The sequence below is a fragment of the Lathyrus oleraceus genome, chromosome 7, assembly GCF_024323335.1.
Source record: "Lathyrus oleraceus cultivar Zhongwan6 chromosome 7, CAAS_Psat_ZW6_1.0, whole genome shotgun sequence".
Classification (NCBI taxonomy): domain Eukaryota; kingdom Viridiplantae; phylum Streptophyta; class Magnoliopsida; order Fabales; family Fabaceae; genus Lathyrus; species Lathyrus oleraceus.
The window spans coordinates 422603532-422621262 of record NC_066585.1 but is presented as its reverse complement, the minus strand read 5'-3'; the positions used below and the strand labels follow the sequence as shown (position 1 = coordinate 422621262).

Here is a 17731-nt window from a genome sequence, read left to right as displayed (position 1 = left end):
TGAACACAACCCTACTAATCTTGGTACCAACAACCTCCAATCTCTAACTCGCATTGTCCCACCAGTCTTCGGCCTCTTCTGACAACATGCGAGTACTTAATTGCACCTTTTGAACCTCAGCTCAAGTCATCACTCGAAAAATCTTCTCAATCTCTCTGAGCCATAATTGTGCACCCTCCGGATCATATCTTCCGTTGAACGTCGACAAATGTTTTCTCTAAAACTTCCCCAGTCCATAAAATTCATCACCAACCTGATTATGCTGACCTTGTAGTGCCTAAGTTATTTTTCAAGATTGACTCGGGTCAACAAAGTCAACCATGGAAGGTTGAATTTTTGTAGACCAATTTCTCATGAGGTCTTGCATGGTTAATTTATTGGTTTTGTTCTTTTGGTTCAATACATTAAATTCGAATTCAAGCATTCAATTCAAATCAAAGGATTTCAAGTTCAAATTCAAATTCAAAATTGTAGGGAATGTGCATAGCTTGTAAAAAAAAGTTACAAATCACATTCAAAGGGCCAATATTCAATTACAAAATCCAAATAATTTCATTAAAAAAGGCAAAGTACAACCTTTTTGACCTAAGGTTGACTTTTGGTCAAATAATTGACCAAAGTCAAACTGACTACCTAAACCTACTTTTGTCTTCATCCTCATTGATTCTCTCCATTTGTGCCTTCAAGTTCTTCAATGTATCCAAATCTCTCCATGATTCATACCAAGCATCATTCTTTATGCCAAATCTTGATCATTCCTTGTAAAATACCTTCATGATGCCATGCCAAGCCTCTACCATGTTGAAATGCTATGTCCAAAGCCTGAGACTCACTACACAAAGTTTATAGTAACCCTTCAAAAGAAAACCTAAGCTACATTAAGCATACTACACTCAAATATGCCATAAAACAAGTATCATGCATACCTACACACATCCAAGTCTAACCATAACATTCAACAAACACATACACACACAATACACGCTCTAAAAAAACTCGGCAGTGCATACATCCATAGCAGGCCCATCATAAGCACACATGTCCAAGGAAACCATCATGGTTCACCTTTAATCACTAAATACTTCCATCTACAGCAACCTCTAACATGTAATCCTGCTAGGTTCTAATGCTAATTCTAACCGTCATCAATATTTTCTATCAAGTTAAGCACATTAACCATCTAACAAATAACCAACTTCAAAATCTCATTATCAGTAGCTTTTTTTAGGCCATTAACATTAGCCAATTCAGTCAGCTAATCATTCTCTAACTGCCATTAACTAATTTCTAAATTAAATTGATTTTGCAAACTGCTTTTTAACTAACTTCTTTCTAATCACTAACATTTGATGCACTAACTATTTTTCTAAATTTCTAACATAATAGATAAAAGTTTCATCAAGTACACACAATTAAACTGAGTCCATATCAACTAACAGTTAACCAATTATTTATTAGCCCTAATTAACATTTACACCAACAAATAGTTATCTAACCATAACTATTTATCAAATTACAAACTAACCAAATTAATTAGTTCCTCTTCTAACAACTCCTATTAACATTCAATTAGAATACCGGTTAACTAACATCTCTAAATCCTAATTGATTCTTTTTCTATAACAGTCAAATTCTATGACAGTTCAAAATAACTTAACTAACAAATTAAACTACCTCTTAACCAACATCTTTTCTAAACTGATTCACCAACTAACTATCACAATTCACATAACAATTCTCCCAATCAAACTAACTAATTCCTAATCACTAACTCAGTTTAATTAACATCAATTAACACTTCCAATTTCCACTAACCACCCTAACTCAATTGACTAACAGTTCAATTAACATCAATTCAAGAGAATCTTAACACCACTAACTGTCAGAATTCAAGCTCATTAACCAGTAAAAAAAACAATGTTAACTCACCTAACTAAATTTGTGCATGACTTAACTAACTTTCACAACCGACTAAACCTCTAACCAACTTGCCCTAACAGCTTCCCTAAATAGTTATGAATTTCCCTCCGCTTCAATCTCTATATAAGAAAACCTCTCTTCAATCTCATAATAACAATTCACTCTACAAACTCATTATGAATTCATAGCAAAACTCTATGTAATTCTCTCTACTCTCCCTCACCAATGCACTCAAAACTCTCAGCCTCCATTGTTGAGAAAAATTTCACCTTGAAGTTTTGCTACAACAAGAGCTTAACCTCACCTCTCAAACACTCAACAAAAACCACAACAACACTCAATCAAATTCCTATAGACTAAGGATAGAAGAAGAAAAAGAAGAAATTAACACAAGAAGCAGGGAATTCGAAATTCTTAACTGGTTATACTTCCTTTGGTCTTCTTAGCTCCGTTAGCAGTGTCTTCTTCAACCTTCAATAATTCACAGGGTACGCCACGACCCAATAGGTAGGATCCTTCTTCCATTTCTCTTTTTTTCGCTCCAAGGTTGTTACCAAGATGTAAAGGATGTTGAGGGGAATCAAAGCCCCAAGGTATCACGCTTTGACTCCCCTCCTTTGTCATTTAATTTTTGTTTAGGAGAATTAGGATTCCTATGAAATGTTTTGTGGTTTGGAGAATTCATTGAAATTTAGGTAAATTGGATGTGAGAGGTGAATCGAGAGGATAAAAACGAGTACAATGGTGGTGATAGGGTGTAGTTTGGGTTACTCATCCTCCTTCGGCACGGTAGAGCGATTTTCAGCGAGGGAACATAGACGAGAGGGAGGTAGTGAGTGATTGAAGTCTGAATTCCACATCAGCATTCTTCGCATGCGCATTAGGCTTCAAATATAAGCCCAAATTAGTTTTACTTATGGCATCTTTTTTCCTGATGCACCCCTTCCACTTTGAATCCAACAAGAATCAACATTGGGCTTCTGAGCTCTGGGCCCTTCGCCCAACTGCTAGCCAGGCCTCCTTTTTCCATACACCCCTAACAGAGAGAGTGAATAATTATGTAATTATTTTCTTGTGTGCTATTAATTTCTCTTGTATTACACGTTAAAAATACATATTAAAGAAATACACACTTTAATAATTGAATTTCATTTGCATTAGGTTTTGAATTAGACTTAATTTCTTAGGGTTAGTTCTTAAATGGAAAATTAGTTAGAAATTAGGGTTTAGTATGTTAATCCAATTCCTAATGCCATTATTTTTTTCTTCATGGTTCCATGTGCTTAATGAATGATTCTTGGCATGTTCATCTTATTGATTAGTTGATCAAATTCTTTTTTGATCAATTAATTACTCATGTTGTAAATTAGACTTGTTGTATAATTTTTCATGAACAACTTTTATGCTCCCCTTAGGATCCCTATTCATTCAAGTGATTATAAGTCCCTTGATCAATTGATTGAAGTAGACCTTTACACTTGCATTACACTTGATCCATCAAATCAATCTCAAGTCTAGTCACATTCAAGACCCTGGAGATAGAAGGACATCAAGACCTAGTCATGCTAAGCTCCATCCATTCAAGCACATCTTCTCATCCTTTTCCAAATAAAAAAACTCGTTTTTAACTTCAAACACTTGTTAATTGTGATTCGAATAGTGTGCCACGAACCTTAAGAAATGGAGAAGAATGAGAGGGATCATTCGCATCCTCATTATGGATATCTTTGAATGCGGGAAATAAGCCCTAGTTATTCAAAGTATTCGCCTCTGTTCATAGACTTTAGTGCAATTCAAATAAAAAAACTTTCAACTTCCACCCTCATACCAACACTTCAACAATCCCCTTCAATAACACTTCTCTCTTTGGACCAAACACAATACTCTTTGGGTATCCATCCACTCTTGAGGTTTACCATCTTCTCTTGGTTAGTGACCTCCCTCATGGGTTAATCACCTTCTCATGGTTAAAGTACTCATCCATGAACGATACACCTCTTTTCAGGTTAATCACCTTCTCATGGTTAAAACCCCTTTCATGCATGTTTTCCTTTCCAGACACAGTGCTTAGGCAAACCCCCTTTCTTGTAGGTCTTGACCCCCTGATCTAGGCAAAACCCTATAACTCTGCATTGGCTAATCAACATTTATTGGTTAAATTCTAGACTCCTTGTTTAAACACCATTTTTATTTTCCCTTTGGTTTAAACACCACTCTTATTTTTCTCTTTGGGTTAATCACCATATTAGTCAAATGTCACACTCCTGGTTTAAATACCACTTTTATTTTCTCTTTGGTTTAAAAACCACTTTTATTTTAGTTCTTGGTTATGACACCACTTTTATTTAAGTTCTTGGTTATGAAACCACTTTTATTCACACTCTTGGTTCAGATACATCACTCTTTATGGGTTTAACCAATACACTCTTTGTCCAAACAATACCTGTATCATTTCAAAAATCTTTTTCCAATTCATTCATAAACCTTTTCAATTCTTTGTCAAAAAATAATTTTCTTTTCATAAAAGAACTGTTATAATTTGTTCCTTAGCAGTAAGACTAAAAGCTTATAGCATCTGAACTAGGATCAAAATCAGTTAACGTAAAAGCACTTCTAGGATACAATTATAACTATTCCCTAAAATCAACCAAAAATACATAGTTTTCTACCACGAACTACGCAACTCTTATATTCTCATTGTACTATGAGAATACGTAGGCACAAGGGTTCTAATCCTTGGTGAGCACATTAATTAATAACTTATTTCCCCCTTAATTAAAATCAATCGAAAGTAACCTTTAGATAATAACACACATCCATGCAAAGAACAATCAAAATGGTTCTCGTTGAGTACAATGGATATGAGGGGTGCTAATATCTTCCCCTTGCATAATCAACTTCATTACCTTGTTTCTCTTCCCTTGTATATTATTGATATTTTCCCTTTCTCTTAGAATAAATAAAATTCAATGGTGACTATGTTGTATTTCGAGTGTGCGATGCGCTCGGGTATTTTTTGCGACGCGGCAATTGACGACTCTATTAGGGAGTCCCTAGGTAATTAAAGTCTAGTTTTGTTTGTTTTCTTTGCATTCTTGGGTGTTTATCTTTATTCTTTACTTGTTTTATCATTATTTTATCTTAACACATTTTTACTATTGTATATATTCATCATATTCTGGATATCTATTATATTCTTTGTTGTGGGTTGGGGTTCATAATGTTACATGAGAGAAAAGATCTATACCAGAGCTTGAGTATACCCTCAGGATAGTAAGTGGTAGGTTCATGTTGACCTCCTCGGTGTTATGCCTCGATCATGGTCAACATGAGACACCATAGCTAGAGTAGATCCTTTTGGGAGCATCACTCTCTTACGAGTCATTCGTTTCAGAAAATGGTATCTCAAAATGGGTTTATTACTCTAGTGACATTTTTAGGAACCTCCTTATTTGAATAATAGTACCTACCTGTGAGGGGATATGGGTTTGTAGGAAACCCAAGACTCTACATACATTGATTTTCATGAATATGTTGGACCTTTGAACCTGCATTGAGAAGTATATACAGATCATCCAGAATATGTCAAACCTTTGAATCAATGAATGTTGCATACATGTTTTCATTTAGTCCACATGAAAATCATTTTAGCATGTGCATAATTTTCAGGGAATCCACAATCATCCAGTCATAGTAGAGCATTCAATTATGGAAAATCTGACAAAAGAAACACTTTCCAATATAAACTTAGAGAAAAAAAAGCAAGATGAATTAAGGAAGCTTGGAGCTCACTTGATTGATGAACATAGGGATACTTTCAAGAAGGCTTACAAAAACTTATTGAGTATTCTTCTTTCCAAGGAGAAAACCAGCTTGATCCTCACCTTTGCACAATTCTATGATCCTACTCCGCATTGTTTCACATTCCAAGATTTCCTATTGGCTCCCACTTTGGAAGAGTTTTCTCATATCTTACGTATTCTAATTAGGGACCAAGTTATATACACAATCTTGAATGGTTTTCCATAGTCTGCTCTAATAGCTCAAGCTCTTCATCTTAAAAAGGAAGTGGTTGAATCTAACATTCGTACCAAAGGCAACACCAGGGGATTTTCTTCAAATTTTCTGATTGAAAAGCCTACCACATTTTTTGATAGTTTGAGTCGGGACATTTTTTATGCCCTCTTTTCTCTTCTCATCTATGGATTGGTATTTTTTCTAAACATTGAAGGCTTCGTTGATAAAGTTGTTGTCAATATCTTCGTATCTAGGAATCATATTCCCATGCTTCTGGCCGTTGTTTATTACTTCTTTCATTGGAGAAACAAGAAGAATGGAGGAGTGATCAACTTTTGTATTCCTTTACTTTATAAGTGGCTCCTGACCCACTGTCTCTACCACGAAAAAGAAAGGAGTGAGCCGACTGACCGAAGGCGTCAAAAGAAATAATGACACAGAGTCGCCACCGAATTTTATTTATTCCTAAAAAAGGAAAGGGGAAATAGTAGATAAAACCCTTAAAAATGAATACACGAAGAGTGTATACATGGATAAGGATTGGTCTCGCAACTAAATATGGGTTTGGAAGTCGATTACGCAAGGGGAAAGTATTAGCACCCCTCACACCCATGGTACTCCATGGTGTCATACCCTAATTTTTAAACCTAAGATCCCACATATCATTTGCATCCTTGCATGCAAACAAAGTCACATCTTTGTCCTCTCCCTCTCTCTCTTATACGTTTATTGCTTATCTAACTGTTAATCAAAATAGTAAAAATATGTCTTATTTTATTTAAGTTTATTATGCAAGGTAGGGTTTTTCATCAAGAGCATCAAGCATGGTTCCTCAGGAAGGGTTTGTGTTGATTCCTCAAGTCAAAGTATGGTCAACCATTGATTCTCAAGGGGATCATTTCTTAAAGCATGATCTCTAAGGTTCTGAAGCACCTTTCAATCTCATTTTCATCAAGAACATATCAAAGTTTTGTTATTTATTTCTCAAGAGAAGTCAAAGATTCATGTGTTTATTTCCATGCCTTCTTCAAAAAGTTACCTCAAACTTTGAGCAACCTAATCAAAATACATTGAAGGACACATCATTTTAAGTTCATATGATCACCCATGTACCTTGAAATGCAAGGAAAGTCCAAGTGCACAAGTTCCTTCGAAGAGGTTTGACAAAAAAGTCAACATTTAAAGTCGAAGTTCAAAGGATCACACCTCCTTTAATTCTTAACATTTTTGAATGCTTGTTTTGCATATGACTCTTCTTAACATCCTCTACAACTTTTATTTACATGACAAGAGCCAATTATGCTTGGAGGGTCATCAAAGGTTTGAAGACATTATAGGTCATTTGTTGACTTAGTGAATTTTGACCTATTTTCAAGTGACTTTTTCTTAATTTTCAAGGATTATAACTTCTTCAATTTTAAACATTTGAGGTTGATCCTTTTTGCATAATATCATTTGTGATTCCCTCTACAAGTTTTTTTCAAGGATCAAAGTGAAATTATGCTTGGAAGGCCATGGAATTCTTTGAGATATTATAGGTCATTTTCAGTCATTTGGGACTTAGAACTTTCTCAGTTACATTACCATATTTTTGTGTCAACTTCAACATGTCACAAATTTGTGCTAAAGCATACAAATTCAACCTTTGTTGGCATATTGTGATCTTTTATATGATGTCAAACAATTCAAAGAAGAATGTGATCAAAAAGCCTCCTGAGCAAGATGCCCCATTGAGTTGAACATGGTGACTTGGAACTGAAGAAATCACCATGGTCCGAAATTTGAACTTCACTAATCTGAATCCCAAGCTAAATTACCATGCGTTTTGGACCTAAACATGTTTAATTAAGTCTCCAAAAGTTAATTGACTCTTAAAATGCATGATTTGGCTGAGTTTTGATGGATTGCAAGTCACACTTTCCACACATTCTGATCAAATTCGTTTTACACGAATTAAGCTTGACTCCACACATATTTGGATCCTAACACATTTCCTATAAATAGAGGAAGCTACTGCATTCATTTTCAAGCTTTTGAGAGCCATGAAACCCCTGCTTCACTCTGAAATTTTCCTAGAAAATTTAACTATCATGTTTTGAATTTCCGTTTGTTTAAATCCAATTTCTTGATTCCATTAGCATCTTCAGTCTTCTCTAAAGCTTTTGCAATAATTCCTGAGCTCTAGGAGCTTCTGAAGCACTCTAACTAGATCGAGCTTTATCAACTTCTGATTACCATCTAGACAAGGTAGTTATGAGCATCATTTGAATCAAACAAGTTACCATAATGTAGTCATTCACTCTCTGATTCTTTCCCCTAACTTATCTGGTGTTGATTGATCGTGTTCATCGTTTAATTTTATTTTTCGTGACTTGCTTGCTTCTGAAGCTTCTCTGAAATTTCTAATGCTCAGTTTAGATAAATAAATTTGGAGCATGAGGTTGAATTCGTGATGAGGAGGCGATCACATTGGTGGTGGTCTTGTGTTATGAATTTACTAAATGATGAAACTCCGGTGAGGGATCATCGGGGAAGATGACCGGAGTGTTTCAGGTCATCTGAGTTTCGCCAAACACATTGGCAATCTGAAATGTTCTAATTGGTCCATTTTGAATTAGATCCCGTGTTTTATTTTGATGAATTTCCATCGTGCATGCTAGCCCGAGGATGGTCGGATCTGGCACGTCAATTAATGGGGCCAGATCAAAGGCTCCATTTTTTTTCTTCTGATTTTATATCTTTTTCTTTTTTCATTTTAAATTGCACTTTCTCTTAAAATTCATAGAAAATTCATTTTACATGCAAAAAATGTCAAAATAATTTATAAAATTCTCTTTTATTATTCTTCATATGATTTTTATTTTTCATATTTTATTTTCTTGATTTTCTATTTTTCATGGATTTTTTATTTTTTCCTTTATTTTGATTGGTTTAAAAATATTTTTATGCATTTTTAAATTCTGAAAAATTATCTTATGCTTATTTTATTTCCAACCTTTATAATTTTCTTGGCCATTTATTTGGTGTTTAGAAGGGCTTTATGGATTTTCTCTTTTATTTCCCTTTTAAAATTCATTTTATAATTATTTTTGATGCATTTTATTTTATTTTATTGCATTTTATATTTGTTTGACCTTTGTTGACTTCTGTTGGCATTGGATCATGATTGTTTTGATCATAGGTCTCATCAAACTCAATGGATCTTTGGTGTTGATGGGGGTGAGACCCCTAATCCACCAAAATGGATGATTGATTTTGATGATGACTTGATAAATGCTTTGATCCAATTTGCGTGTAATCTCTCTTGTCCTCTTCTTCTTTATCTCTTTCTTTTCTCCTGGATCAATTGGATGGTTTGTGTCCATCTTGTTCATGATGTGTGGATTGGTGCTTGATGAACTTTCATCATTTTCAAATCTACTGCCTAATTAATCATGGATCATTTAAGGTACTTTGGATTGATGCATAAGTTTGTCCTAAGTATCATGAAGTATTGATTGATGTAATTGAACACTCTCCTAGCCTTTGTTCTTGATCCTTTCTCTTTTCTTTTTTTGTGTGGCATAACTTTAGGAGAATGATTTACATATCATTTATCTAGCATGTATTAACACAAATATTATTATTGACCGACCACAAATAGTTGTGACTTCTACATAAGTCCAATTACGATTGCTTAACATAACGCTAAATTTATCCTGAAAGCAAGTCATTTTCATAAGTGAGATTGTAAATCTCATACTCCTCATGGTATTGTGGGAAAAATATTGTCTCATTTTTACTTATGATAGCTAGTGGCATACTTGTTGATTTTATCTAAGTTGGAGCCCTTCTCATAGGTGATGTAGAGGTCCATATTGTCATACTTGTGGGTGAATAGTTGAGTGTTCTCCAAAAAATGATAAATCATCTTTCTATTTTTGATCACTAACATTACTTACTAACATATTATTGTATTAATTTTACTTTAATGTCATTTATCTTATGATCTTTATTCTTTTGTCATTTACCTTATGCTTTTATATTTAGCATCGCATATCATATTGTTTCTGCTTATGTTATTTGTCCTTTGTCCTTTTAGACTTTCATTTTCTTTTAAAAGACATTAATAAAAGAAAATACCTAAAAAAAAATTGGTTCTCTTGATTCATGGACTTTCATCCTGACCTTTGCTTTGGGAACTTGTGTTTTGAGGCCTTGAGATTCATCTGGTACCTTTGACTTTGGACTTCTTTTGAATACTTGGCTTGGTTATCTTTGGTTTCATCTGATACATGAATTATTCTTTGCTTATTTAGCTTGCTTAAAGCTTAATCCAAAGGAGGGAATTCTTGCTTGACTTATGTCACAAAGCTTTCTTTCTCTAGGTTAGATCTTTCCTCCCTAGCTTTTACTTTATTCTCTAGGATAGTCTTTTTTTCTCCTCTCCTTCTTTAATTTTCAAAATCTTAGCTTTTTTTCAAAACCTTCATATTTTCAAACTTGAACCATTGTCTTAATAAACCTTGACTTTTGTCAAGTGATTTTCAAAATATTTTTCTTAATAAAATGGTAATACATCTTAAGCATATTCAAACCAATTTCAAAAGACTTATTAAATGCATGAACTCATTCAAACTATTTTGTGCCCTTTGTGCATCTTTTTCTTTTAAAATTGTTTCCTCAAAGTTTAGACATGAGCCATTTCCATAGTTGAGATATAATTCTCATATCCCCATAGTATTGATGATAATTCTTTTCTACTTAAGAGAGCTAGTGGCATACTTGTTGATCTTTATCCAAGTAGGAACCCTTCTCATGGTGGCTAGTTGAGTATTCTCCTTAAAATGACAAAATGCCTTTCCATTAAAAATGAATCAAAACAAACATCTTTATTATTTTTACCATAAAATACAAGGTTTTGATCTTTTATTGTACTTTGGGTTTTTTTGTTCTTTTTCCATTTCCTTTGTGAGTTAAGTTAATCAATAACTTAATCTCAAAAAATTTATCGATACTGAAAAGTGGCGACTCTGATTGCGAGTAGTCCTTAATGGGTTTAACTTATTTTTATTTTGCTGTATATATTATGTTTTTTTTGTTTGTTATTGTTTGTTCTATCCGGTGCTTGGTGATCTATGTGTGGTGAGATAAGTCCTATACCCGGACTTGAGGGCTCTTATGATAGGAGGGTGGTATAGTCTTGTTTGGCTTACGTGGAGTTAATCCTTAATGAGCTGACTTGAGATCCCCCGCTCAGTAGAGTCCCCTTTGGGATTACTGATGTCTTACGAATAGTCGTGATTGACATTACTTTTTCCGACCTGTGAGCCCGAGACGCTGAGGACCTTAGAACCCTTAACCCATCTTGGCCTTTTAGGACGTAGTGCAGTGGCTATTTAGGTGTAGACTTGAATTAGTTGTTACACGATACTACACTTGGAGTTTTCTTAAGAATATTATTGGTTGGCGAGTAGTTGTTTAAGTTGATAATATCCGAAAGATGGAATTATGACTTTGCGAACCTTTTAGAATCTTGTTTTACAAGTGATTATACCCTTAGTACATACATTGTGGTTTTGTTCTTACCATTTGGATCCATGCTTGTGACTCAAAACCTCTAGACTTTGCTTGTGTGCCTTGTGTAATCTTGTTTGTGGTTGTTGCATCATGCACTCATTGCATTCATGAACATTTTTCTCAATTTTCAAGGAAGTTAGAGATTCTCTATGCAAACATCGCAAATATTTTGACCGTGGATAATGGAAGAAGGAATACTCAGAAATACAGTTTCCAATGTCCTGATCTAAAGGAATTGAGAAAGCTAGCACATTTTATGGATGATCCTAAATATTTCAGAGACCGTTTTGGAAGACTTTCGTCTATTCTATCTACTGATGTTAAAGATGGTCTTCTTTGTAGTCTGGTTCAGTTCTACTATCCCGTCTACGGTGCTTCACTTTCCCCAATTATCAGTTGTTTCCCATCATGGAGGAGTATGCTTATCTTTTAGGTATACAAGTTTGTGATAAGGTTCCTTTTTGTGGCTTAGAGGGGATTTTGGAGTCTCAAGTTATTGCTGAAGCTATTCACCTTAGGAAATCTGACGTCGATGTTAATTTTTTACTGTCAAAGGAGGTATCAGAGGGTTAACTTCAAAATTTCTAATTGAGAAAGCCTTTTATTTTTCTAATGTTGATAGCATGATGGCCTTTAAAGTTATTCTTGCCTTACTCATCTATGGTTTGGTTTTATTTCCCAACATCGAAAATTTTGTTGATGTTAATGCTATTAGGATCTTTTCGGTTGGGAATCCTGTTGGTTCTATGTGTTGGCATCAATTTTGGTAAAACCTAGAGTATTCACAAGTTGTCACAAGTGTTATCTTGACATGAGATAACATGTTCCTGCAGGGTGTTTAAAATATGGTTATGCAGGATTTTACTGAGATGTCAGACCCGATGTCAAGACATTTGTATACAGAACATTCAGTCTGAATGTTATGTATTGTGTGATTGTGCTTTTTATGCTAATCTATGTGTGATTGATGAGATGATTGAACGCGCCATTCAATCAATAATTACAACCAGATTGACTTATTTTCCAACGAGATATTATCAACTGTCATAAGAAGATACGAATGGAAAATAGTTTTAGGGTTTTATGATGTCCAAGCCCAGCCAAAAACTTCTATATAAAGGGCATGGAAAACCTGGTTTTAACACACAAGAAATAACGAACGAAATATTGAGAGAGAATAAGGGTTTTAGTCTTGTGTGGTCGTGTGTATTGTGAGCCATTCATTCATCCATAGATGGTTGAATTGGACTGACTTTTGAGTTGTAACTTATCCACTCTAAGCTTTCAAGCATGAGTGTGTGTTTACTTGGTTGAAGCTTTTAAGCAAGATCAAGTATGTGTTCTTGAAGAGTGTCTTCTTTCATTGTAATATTTGTTTTTACATCAATGATGTGATTGAGGAGGAGTGAGTAGGATATCATATCTAAGAGTTCTTAGATAGAAGTCACACGGGTAGAGATTAGGTGAAAAGACTGTAACTTGAAGTTGTTTACTGAGAGTCTTTGAACTAATTTTGTTTAGTGGATTTCCTTCCTGGCTTGGTAGCCCCCAAACGTAGGTGAGTTTGCACCGAACTGGGTTAATAATTGCTTGTGTCACTTGTATTACTGTTCTTTATCTTTTATCCTGTTTATATTGTTCAGATATTAGTGTCGTGACATTACCTTCGACATCTCATATTTGATACCAGAATTTCAATTGGTCTCAGAGCAGGCATCCTGCTCTGGTTCTGAGTGAGATCTAGGGACGTTACTTTCTGGTACTATGGATAGAGACGGAGGATCTGCTCACAGACCACCAATTCAAGATGGATCTAACTATGACTACTGGAAACCTTGAATGGTAGCCTTCCTGAAATCTTTGGATAATAAGGCTTGGAAGGTTGTTCTAACAGGCTGGGAACATCCAGTTATTACTAAGGAAGGAGAAGTTATAACTGATAAGAAGGTTGAGGAACAATGGACCAAGGAGGAGAATGAACTAGCCCTTGGAAACTCTAAAGCATTGAATGCTATATTCAATGGGGTTGATAAGAACATCTTCAGACTGGTGAACAACTGTGATGTGGCTAAAGATGCTTGGAATATTCTTAAAACCACTCATGAAGGCACCTCTAGAGTGAAGATGTCTAGATTGCAGCTGCTCACTACCATATTTGAAAATTTGAGGATGAAAGAAGATAAAAATATTCATGACTTTCATATGAATATCCTTGAAATTGCTAATGCCTCAGGAGCCCTGGGTGAGAAGATGTCAGATGAAAAACTAGTGAGGAAAATACTCAGGTCACTTCCCAATAGATTTGCCATGAAAGTGACAGCCATAGAAGAATCTCAAGACATTTGCAATATGAGAGTGGATGAGCTAATTGGATCTCTCCAAACATTTGAGTTGGGAATGTGTGTTGGATCTGAAAAGAAAGTCAAAAGCATAGGCTTCATGTCAAACACTGAAGAGAAAGAGGAAGAAAGTGGTCAAGATACTGATGAAGATCTGGCAAATGATATAGCATTACTGGGGAGACAGTTCAACAAACTTCTGAAAAAGATGGATGTAAGGTCTAAGTCTAATGTCAAGAACATCTCATCTGACATCAGTAGGTCCAATAATGCTGGAAGAAGAACAAGATCTAATGAAAAGTCCAAAGAAGGAAAAGGAGTCCAGTGCCATGAATGTGATGGGTATGGACACATTAGAGCTGAACGTGGGACCTACCTCAAGAAACAGAAGAAGAGTCTTGCTGCTACTTGGTTTGATGAAAGTGAAACAGAAGGAGAGTCTGCAAATCTTGTGACTGCCTTGACTGGAAGATGGGGTTCTGATGAAGACTCAAGTGATGAGGAAGTAACCTTTGATGAGTTAGCCACTACCTACAGAAAGTTGTGTCATAGAAGTGAAGAAGTGTGTCAACAAGTGGAAAGTCAGAAGAAATTGATAACACAACTGGAGAATGAGAAGACAAAACACTTGGAAACCATCTCTAAGTTGAAGACTAAAGCAGTGTTCTTGAACTCTAAACTGGATGAGATGACAGAGTATGTCCGAATGCTAAACAATGGATCTGACACCTTAGACAAAATTCTCCAGACTCAAAAAATGGCAGGAGACAAGTCTGGCCTTGGGTTCAATGAATCCAAACCTGAGTGTAGTCACACTGGTAGCAAACCAAAGATGTCACATCATGTGTCACAGATGATGTTGAGACATCTCTAAATGATGCCCCAGTTGATTTCCCAGACAAAAGTAATGAGAGTGAACTCACTCAAGCTGAACCTGAAGCTGACAAAATTAATAAGGGACCCTCTATCAGAATTCAGAAGGATCATCCTAAATATCTCATTATAGGAGACCCAAATAAAGGGGTCACAACTAGATCAAGGGAAGTGATCTCACATGGCTGTTTTGTGTCCAAGATTGAGCTTAGGAATGTCAAGGAAGCCTTGACTGATGAATTCTGGATCAATGCCATGCAGGAAGAGTTAGGCTAATTCAAGAGAAATGAAGTATGGGAGCTGGTTCCAAGACCTGAAGGAATAAATGTTATTGGAACAAAGTGGGTTTACAAGAATAAATCTGATGAACAAGGGGTGGTTACTAAAAATTAAAGCAATATTAGTAGCACAAGGATACACTCAAGTTGAAGGAGTTGATTTTGATGAAACGTTTGCCCTTGTAGCTCGCCTTGAGTCCATTAGACTATTGCTTGGAGTGGCATGTATTCTGAAGTTTAAACTGTTCCAAATGGATGTAAAAAGTGCCTTCTTGAATGGTTACTTAAATGAGGAAGTGTATGTTGAACAACCTAAAGGGTTTACATATCCAAATCTTCCAAAGCATGTGTATAAGTTGAGGAAAGCCCTCTATGGTTTGAAACAAGCTCCTAGGGCTTGGTATGATAGACTCACGGTGTTTCTCATTGACAATGGATACAGGAAAAGAGGAATTGATAAGACCTTATTTGTTAAGAATGAAGGAGGAAAACTCATGGTGGCTCAAATATATATGGATGATATTGTGTTTGGTGGGATGCCAGATAAGATGGTTGAACATTTTGTTAAACAAATGCAGTCTGAATTTGAAATGAGCCTTATTGGAGAGCTGACCTATTTTCTTGGGCTACAAGTCAAGCAGATGGAAGATTCTATCTTTCTATCTCAAAGCAAATATGCCAAAAACATTGTTAAGAAGTTTGGCATGGATAATGCAAAGTCATAAAAGGACACCTGCTCCTGCTCATTTGAAAGTCTCTAAAGATGAAAATGGTGTTAGTGTATATCAAAGTCTCTACAGAAGCATGATAGGAAGTCTGCTATATCTCACAGCAAGCAGACCTGACATTGCTTTTGCTATAGGTGTTTGTGCTAGATATCAAGCTGAACCAAAAGTCAATCACATAAACCAAGTGAAAAGGATACTGAAATATGTCAATAGCACCAGTGACTATGGGATGTTGTACACTCATGGATCTGGATCTATGCTGACTGGATATTGTGATGTTGACTGGGATGGAAGTGCTGATGATAGGAAAAGCACATCAGAAGGATGTTTCTTCTTGGTGAACAACTTAATATCATGGTTTAGTAAGAAACAAAATTGTGTGTCTCTGTCCACTGTTGAAGCTGAATATATAGCAGCTGGAAATAGTTGCTCTCAACTGGTTTGGATGAAACAGATGCTGACTGAATACAATGTCACGCAAGATGTCATGACATTGTACTGTGACAACTTGAGTGCTATAAATATTTCTAAGAATCCTATTCAGCACAGCAGGACAAAACATATTGATATTCATCATCATTTTATTAGAGAACTAGTGGAAGATAAAATCATAGCCTTGGAGCATGTTGCTACTGAAATGCAGTTAGTTGATATATTTACAAAGGCTTTGGATGCTAATCAATTTAAATGTCTAAGAGGGAAACTAGGGATTTGTATCTATGAGAATTTGTAGCAATTAATTTGGAGTGGAAAAGGTAATAAAAATATTGTCTGCCAACTTAAAATAAAGTGCCCCATTTATGGTAAATCATCACCTAGTATTGGAACTTCCATCTATTGTCTTTTCACATGCAACCTCTACTCAAACATTCCCACCTTCCTTCGACTTCATCAAACCTCTCTGCTAGGGCAACAAAAACCTTTCCACAAGAAAAACGAGATGTCACAACATCCAACACCATTTGGTTCTATCAAACCTACTCACAAGGATAGAACACCCTCTATGGACTTTCTTGATGAAGATATTTTATACGTGATTCCCCTGTCTGTCATCCCAGGCAAAGCTCCTGGCTCATCCGCCACTGCATGCCATACTCAAGGTAACAGTTCTAATATCCCCTCCAGCTCTACTCATACTCCTAGTTCTAAGGACGACATGCATCACACTGATCGTGTTATAAGGAACCTTGTCACGAGAATCCTTAAGGAATGACACTCTGTAAAGGGAGTTTCTACTCCTCTATCAATAATGGACCCCTCTCCTGAGGTTGGACCTCACAATGAGAAGGAGGATGATTCCTCTAGGTCTGAAAAAGATATAGCTGCTGAAGGATTATGCTCTTTAGGGCAAACTTTGTCTAGTAAGAAATCTGTGGCATCACCTACTGCTAATGCTTCACAGTCTAAGAAGCATGATTCTACAAAGAAGGTGATTGACCTAGAAATTGATAGTTCGGATGATCAAGATGACAACTTGCTTCATCACTTGAAGCCTAGTGTGGCTAAGAGGATGCAGACTAGAAAGGGTAGGTTTGTGGCTGAAATGATGTCAGCCAAAACTGCGAAGAAGGCCACTGGTGTAGGCCCCTCAAAATCTTGGAGCAAGGTTGAGGTGGAGAAGAGGAAAGTAAGAGAGAGTTCTGAATCAGATGAAGATGTTGAAGAAGATGTCTTTGACAACTCCCCTGTCAAGAGGACAACTGTTAGGAAATCCCCTATAAAAGTTGTTGTTGTACACCTGGACAACATCTCTTTCCATCTTGAAGATGGAGCAGCAAAATGGAAGTTTGTAATCCAAAGAAGGGTGCTTGTGGAGAGAGAAATGGGCAAGGATGCTATGGAGGTCAAAGAGGTCATGAACCTGATTAAAACTGCTGGATTAATGAAAATTGTTGCTGGGTTATCTCAGTGTTATGAAGGATTGGTGAAAGAATTTGTGGTCAACATTCCTAAGGACATTGCTGACAAAAATAGCAAGGAATTTTGTAAGGTGTTTATAAGAGGTAAGTGTATCAAT

The 17731-nt window shown here is 35.8% G+C and overlaps 1 long non-coding RNA gene across 1 annotated transcript; it reads right to left on the bottom strand.

Annotated features, from left to right (window-relative positions):
- Positions 1 to 449: 449 nt before the first annotated feature.
- On the bottom strand, positions 450 to 2807 carry LOC127106795 (uncharacterized). Its single transcript, XR_007795497.1, has 2 exons — positions 2340 to 2807; positions 450 to 832 (listed from the first exon to the last, which is right to left on the bottom strand). It is a non-coding gene; the product is annotated as an uncharacterized LOC127106795 (long non-coding RNA).
- Positions 2808 to 17731: the final 14924 nt, after the last annotated feature.